Raw genomic sequence first — 7,599 nt, 5'->3', positions numbered from 1 at the left:
AAAGCTCCCCCTGGTTTTCTCTTCTGAACTCTCCTAAAAAAAACCAAACAAAAGCTCTCCCCCCTCCCCTCTGAAAAGCACCTTCCTCTCCTGCAAATATCCCCCTGGCAGCACCTCCTCTGGACCACCTCTCTCTCTAAAAATATCTCTAACGGCAGCACCCCGGACCACCTCTCCTATTCTCTCCAGACCGATCACCTTTTTCTTCCTGGTTCTCCTCCCTAGCTCCAGAAAAATCCCCCTCAAGCTAAGCAATCCCTCTCAAAAAAAATATCTCCCTCATCCTGCAGCCAAAAACGCTCCTCTTCTGCAGCTGGCATGCTGCTCCTCCATAACAGAAACGTACCCCCTTCTGCAGCTCCCCTCCAACAAGTATCACCTTCTCATTCGTCTATCAACTCCACTAAGCTGATTCCACAGCAACCAACCAGGAGGCAGCACTTGGCTTTCAAAGAGCCCTCCAACTGGCAAGTGAGCTGCAAAAATGAGAGAAAATAACATGCCCCAAATGGGGGTCTACAATGAGGGATTCTCTAAAGGTAAAAAGATTGAGTGTTTTAATTGTGGAAGACTAGGACATCTATCTTATGACTATCCTAGTCCCAAGGATATTAAAAAGTCTATGTAGGCTACATAGAATGGCATGAACTCCAATAAGAGTGATTCCATGGCTTTCTAAGGACTATAGTATGATCGAAATGATTACCTTGCATTTATTGCTTCTATTGATTCTGAACATGATTTAGATAGTGAGTGTGAATTTAATGACGATGAGAATGCTTATTTTCTTGAAAATATGGTTGATGAATATCAACATTTGATACAAAGTCACATTAAAGTCAACACTACCTATGAATCACCTAAATTTGAGATTGGTATGCCAAATGAAGAAAAAATGAACTATTTTGAAAATTTTTTATTTCTTGAGACTGAGCATCAATCTCTCATTGAGAGAAACAATGTTTTAACTCAAGAAACTAAATATTGAAGAAAATCTATTTCTTCAAAAAAATGAGGTATTTCATCCTTGGACAAAAATTTTAAATGAAGTAATTAATAAGGTTAACTTCCATGGAGATAAGAGAGGCATAGGCTATATTAACAAGACTGAGACTCCTAAAAGTAGAGAAATATTTTTTGTTAAAAGCAAATAGGAAACTCTTAGCCCTATGGTGTCTTCTAGCATAACTCCCCAATGCACTTATTGTAAGAAATCAAGACACTTACATGGTAGATGCTTTAGCAAACTGTTTAAGAGGTATGAGTCACAATTAAATAAGATAGTGAGTAAATCAAAATTCCTAAAAAATTAAATTTTGAGTATTAAGAATGGAAAGAAAGACACCACTAAGCTTAGCACTTTGAAACGCTCCTCTAGTTCATCATCTAAGGTTAAACAAGTGTGGTTGAGAAATGATAAGCCTAAGTGCAATGTGGTCTTTATTGCACTAAGAGCGAGAAACCCTAGTGAATAGTACTTTAATAGTGGGTACTCTGGGCATGTGATAGGTGACAAGTCCTTCTTCACTTCTTTTGAAGATTTTAATGGAAGCAATGCCAATTTTGGTGATGGTAACGTTGCCCGTGTGAGAGACAGTAGTGTATCTATTCCTAGATGTCCTAATTTAAATAGAGTCATCTTTGTTGATGGACTAAAGGCTAATCTAATTAGTATTAGTCAAATTTGTGATAGTAAACTAAGTGTTAAATTCTCCTAAGATATGTGTGAAGTGTTTAGCAAAGAGGAAGAAATCACTTTCACTAGGCATAGAATTATGAATGATTGCTATGCAATTAATTCGGGTTCTAATACCTCTCTAGTTTATAGTAGGGCCAACCTTGATGTCTCAGAGTTATGGCATAGAAGGTTATGACACATTAACTGTAAGGACCTTGTTCACATAGCGAATAAAGACCTCATTAAAGGCATCCCAATGTTTAGTGGACAACCCAATGCCATTTGTGGTGAATGCATGAAAGGTAAGCAAGTTAGGGGGTCACAAAAGAATTTAGGGTAACAACACTTCTAGGCCCCTAGATCTTCTCCATATAGACCATATGGGTCTTATGCAAACTGAAAGCAAAAATGGAAAGAAATATATTCTAATGGTAGTTTATGACTTCTCTAGATATTCCTTTATGTCTTTCTTGAGAAAGAAATATGAGGCTATAGAGCAATTGGAGATTCTTTGAAGTAGAATTCAAGTAGAGAAAGGGCATCCTATTGTGAGGATTAGGAGTGATAGGGGGAGAGAGTTTGACATTGTAGAAATCAATCATTTTTATGACTTTAAAATGATAAAACTGAATTGCCCCCTAAAACTTCCCAACAAAATGTAGTGTCTAAGAGAAAGAACCATGTCTTTCAAGAAAGTGCTTGAGTGATGTTCCACACTCATGAATTGCTCCAATCTATTTTTTTAGCTAAAGCCACTAACACAACTTGTTATACTGCTAATAGGCAAAAACCATGATTATTCCTCTTGAACTTTTAGTTTTTCAGTATCATTATTTTATTAGGTTGGATTTACATGCAGAAAGCAAATTGGGTCTCTCCTAATGTATTCAAACATATGATTTCTCAATTTTCTTTCCTCCTCAAGGACTTCTATAATATCATTTTACATTTACTAGGCAACCATATCATGGATTTCAAACCTATATTTGGATATTTAGAATGGCAACATCAAACTGAAATTTCCTTCTTAATAATAAAAAATAAAATAAAAAACAGTTATGAGAGTATATATGGTTTTTATGTTTACTAGTTCATTGTGTATTAATTAATTGATGATGTTTTTTTATTTGAGCATTTGTTTGAAAAAGTAAATTCATCTTCTTTTTTTATTTTTATTAATCATCTAAGTGGCTCAAGGTGTACATAAATCACTTTATTATTATTTTTTGTATGATTTTATTATTGTTTTTTACAAGTTTAGTGAGATATATTATTTATTTTGAATTACATTTTTTATGAGTTTTATATTTAAGTAGAGAGTTTGTCATAGCACCACTCTTTTTTTTCCCATGTAATACAAATTTTTACTCATATTGATATAACTTTATCATAAATTGTTTAGAGTATAAATATAAATATAAATGTAAATAAAAGAATAAGTTCTTCAGTTCTTAGTAGTAAAATGAAGATACTAATATCATAGGAAAGATTAAAAAATAAATACAATTTGAAACTAAAGAGTAGTCCAATCCAACTAAAGGTACTAACATCCACCTTTCAATAAATTAAACTAAAAAATATAATTGTGCAATCCAACTAGATCCACATGTGCACCTATTAATGAATTTTGAATTAAAATGGGTACACTAGGAAAAAATAAAATTTGAAAAAGAAAATAGTCCAATCCAACTTTATCCACATGTCCACCTTCAAATAAATTTAACTCAATGACATAACTTCATTCATTTATATTAAATTTGATCGAAAATTACCTTTTCAATCTTTATTGTAATAATATATTTTTATAGAACCATACAATTATGTGTTTCTTATTATTAATTATAAAATTTAAAATCTTTTCACTTTATTTATTTAAGCTTTACTAAAGTAATTGAGGAAATAAGGATGTGTTTGCGATTATTTTTTTAAAATAATTTATTTATCCTTGAAACAAGAAATTAGTTTTTTAACTTTAAAAATGTATTTGACAAGTTTTGACCAAAAAATAAAAAATAAAATAAAATTTCTTCATAATTTGTTTTGAGAAAATATTATTTTTTATAATAAATTTGATATGTTTTCAATTGCTTTTGGTTGAGTTTCCTAAATAAAAAAATAAAATAAAATAAATGAAAGATTCAAAATACTTTAGAAAATTTTGTATTGTACATAAATATAGAGTACCTTTATAAATAATAGGTCAAAAAAATTATTTTTCATATTTGAGGTTGAAATATTTTTTTCTAAAAATAATTGAGAATTGTTTTTAAAACTGGTTCTAAATTTTTGTTTATTTATTATATTAAAATAATATTAATATTTTCTTATGGAGTTAAAATGCATGTTTAAGTAAACCCAAATTCATTCTTCTAATATTCAAGGTAAAAGGTATTTATCAAGTTTTTGTATATTAAAATATTATTTTTCGATAAAAAACAAGTGAAGAGTTGAGTGGTTTCTTATCATTTTTCAAAACAATTTTAGTGTTGCTAGTAGGAAGAAAATAGAGAAACATAAATTCACACCTCAAAAGTAGAAAATATCTCTCGTCTTCTCTTTTATTTGCGACTAGAACATTTTTCTTAATTACTTTGCATTTTATATTTTTTCTTTGATAGGGTTCACAAGAATTGTCTTGTAAGGATAGGCTTTATTTTGCTTGATTTCTAAATTGGGTTGACAAATAATAAGAGAAAGTTCTAGTAATTTATTGTTACACATGTGAATGTCCTAAGTTGGTATAATTTCTTTAAGGAAATGGATTACATAAATAGGTTATTAAAATGATTATATGAAATTATCATTACGGAATTTTTTTTTCTTTTCTTTGTTTTTAAATAAAGATTATTATAAGATTAAAACTAAGGAGGGTATTGCATTAGGTCTTCTCAAGTCATCCATGGATTCAAAAGAATGATCTAAATGTTAAGTTGTGTGGAGTCTAATTATTATTTTATTAGTAAGGATATTTTAAGTTGGGCTATTTTGAAGATTTTGCACATGTGATTTAGTTACCTTATTTATATTATGCAAGGGTAGACAACTTTGAGAGGGTCTTTTTTAAAGTATTGAGAAAGATTAGAAAAACGCAAAGAGAAAAACTTGGATGGTGAGGTGTTTTGGGATTCTCTTGTACATTTTTTTCATCATAATGAAAATTTGCAGCAACTACAAGTGGACGTAACTCTCACATTGAGAGTGAACCACTATAAATATGTTACAACCCGAATAAAAGATCCCTAGAATCCCTCAATCTTTGGTTTCTATTCCTTATTAGTTTTTATTTAGTATAGGAAATAAAGGATCCTTAGGATTAATTTATATTTTATTTAGCTTTTATTCCTAATTAGTTTTTATTTAGTTTAGGGAATAAGGGATCCTTACAATTAATTTATATTTTATTTAGCTTTTATTCCTAATTAGTTTTTTTTAAGTTTAGGGAATAAAGGATTCTTAGGATTTATTTAGTTTTTATTTTATTCAGTTTCTATTTTTATTTAGTAGTCTATATAAATTAGGGAGAGTGTAATGGAAAGACAAAAAAATATTGTCAATAAGAAAAATTTGTTATTTCATTTTTGCATCTTCTCTTTAGGTAATAAGAATTGGTATTAGAGCACAGTCTTGGAACCAATCATGTCGGAAAGGACTAGGGCACAAGGACAATGAAGACTTGAAAATACTATTAAGGAGTTGTAAGATTCATTGGATAAACAAGCAACCACTTTATCACAATTTCAAGATTCATCGAATAAACAAGCAACTACTTTATCAAAACTATTGAGAATTGTTGTAGCAATAAACCTGAAATTCGAACATATGACTCCTAGAATAGAAGAGTTAGGTAATGGGGATAGTGCTTCAATCAATAGAAGTGGGATAGGCTATCACTCACATGGTACAAACTCTTTTCAAACCAGGTTTTCCAAACTCAATTTTCCAAATTCTGAATTGAGAATCCTAGTGGGTAGATTTAAAAATGAGACAGACTTTTGAAAATTAATGGAATTGGGGACAAAGATAAGGTAAGATTTTCTTCCTTACATTTAGAAGGAAGGGTCTTAGAATGGTTTCAAGGGTATGAGGCTAGTAACAAGGAAATCGATTAGACACAGTTTTCCATAAATGTTGATTCTAGGTTTGGCCCTAGTGTTTATGATAACCCTATTAGGAAAATAACCAATTGAAATAGGTTTCTACGATTAGGGCATACCACGAGCAGTGTGAAGCGTTGATGGTCAAAACTAGTGGGTTATCAGAGGAATTTTTTATTCAACGTTTCATTAGTGGCTTGAAAGAAACAATTAAAAATCAAGTCACCATGTTTTGATGGAACACACTAACCCAAACCATTGGGTTAGCCTTGTTGCAAGAAAGGACAATGGAAGCAATTTTCAAGGAAGTAAAGGACTCTAATGATAGTGGGGAGAGTACAATGAACTCTATGGGAATCAAAATGAATCAAAATAGTCGATTACCATCTATTAAGAGGATTTGAGCTGCAAAAATGCAAGAGAAACGGGACAAGACTTTATTATTATTGTGATGAGAAGTATGAACCTCATCATAAATGTAAAAAGAAGCAAACTTTTCTGTTAGATGGTTATGAAAAAAAAATGGAAATGACATGTGAAGTCGAAAATAATATTAGGGACGATGATCTTGTGGTTTCAATCAATGCAATATTTGGTTCAACATCTCATTAAACCATGAGAATCTGTGGCAACATCAAGAAGAAGGTCGTCACCATACTATTTGACTCAAGAAGCACCCATAATTTCCTTGATCTTATAATGGCTGAAAGAACAGGATGCTCAATACAAACTACCAACCCCATGAAGGTGGTAGTGGTGGATGGAACTAGAATTACTAGTGATGGAATTTTTCAGCAATTGACATGGAGCCTCCAATGGAAGGAATTTTAGGCAGATTTGAGGTTCATACATTTGGGTGGGTGTGATAAGGCATTGGAAATTCAATGGCTAGTTCAATTGGGACTCATTAGGATTTGAAGAACTTGAGAATGGAATTTATTGTTGATGGAAGGAAATTCATGTTGAGAGGTGCAACTACAGATCCCAAGAAGTTAGTGTCAACAGATCGGATTCAAAAAGATTCAAGGCGTATATCTCTAGCATCTATAGTTCAAATTTTCTCTATACAAGGGGATGGGAAAAATAAAGTTGAAAATGTATGATAGGGCAGTTGTCCAACTTGTTTCCAAGAGACATAACATAGAAACATGCTTACAAGATTCAACAAAAGTTTCCTCAATTTTAACCTTAAGGACAAGGCTTCTGATAGGGGAGAGAATGTTACAACTTGAATAAAGGATCCCTAGGATCCCTCAATCTTTGGTTTCTATTCCTTATTAGTTTCTATTTAGTTTAGGAAATAAAGGATCCTTAGGATTAGTTTATAGTTTATTTAGTTTCTATTCTTAATTAGCTTTTTTTTTAGTTTAAGGAATAAAGGATTCTTAAGATTAGATTTTATTTTATTTAGTTTCTACTTTATTCAATTTATATTTCTATTTGGTAGTCTATATAAAATAGCAAAAGTGTAATGGGAAAAACATGGAAAAATATTGTCAATAAGAAAATTTTGATTTCTCAATTTTGCATCTTCTCCTTAGGTCATAAGAAAATCTCGTGTGTTCTTGTGCTTTAATTTTTTGCATTGGTTTATTGTCGCTTTCAGAAAATAGGATTAAAGTGTTTTAATCCTAACACTAAAAAAATGTTTGGTTGAAAAATATAATTTTTTTTAGTCTTTATATTATAAGGAGAGAAAAATAAAGCTTCTTGTGCTACTATTTGTTTGTATTAAAAAAAAACTAGTATATCTTACAAAATTATAAAAAACTTTGAAATCTTTATATATATATATATATATATATTATATTTTGCACAATGTTAATA

The sequence above is a fragment of the Vitis vinifera genome, chromosome 13 (assembly GCF_030704535.1).
Source record: "Vitis vinifera cultivar Pinot Noir 40024 chromosome 13, ASM3070453v1".
Classification (NCBI taxonomy): domain Eukaryota; kingdom Viridiplantae; phylum Streptophyta; class Magnoliopsida; order Vitales; family Vitaceae; genus Vitis; species Vitis vinifera.
This window is presented reverse-complemented; position numbering follows the sequence as displayed.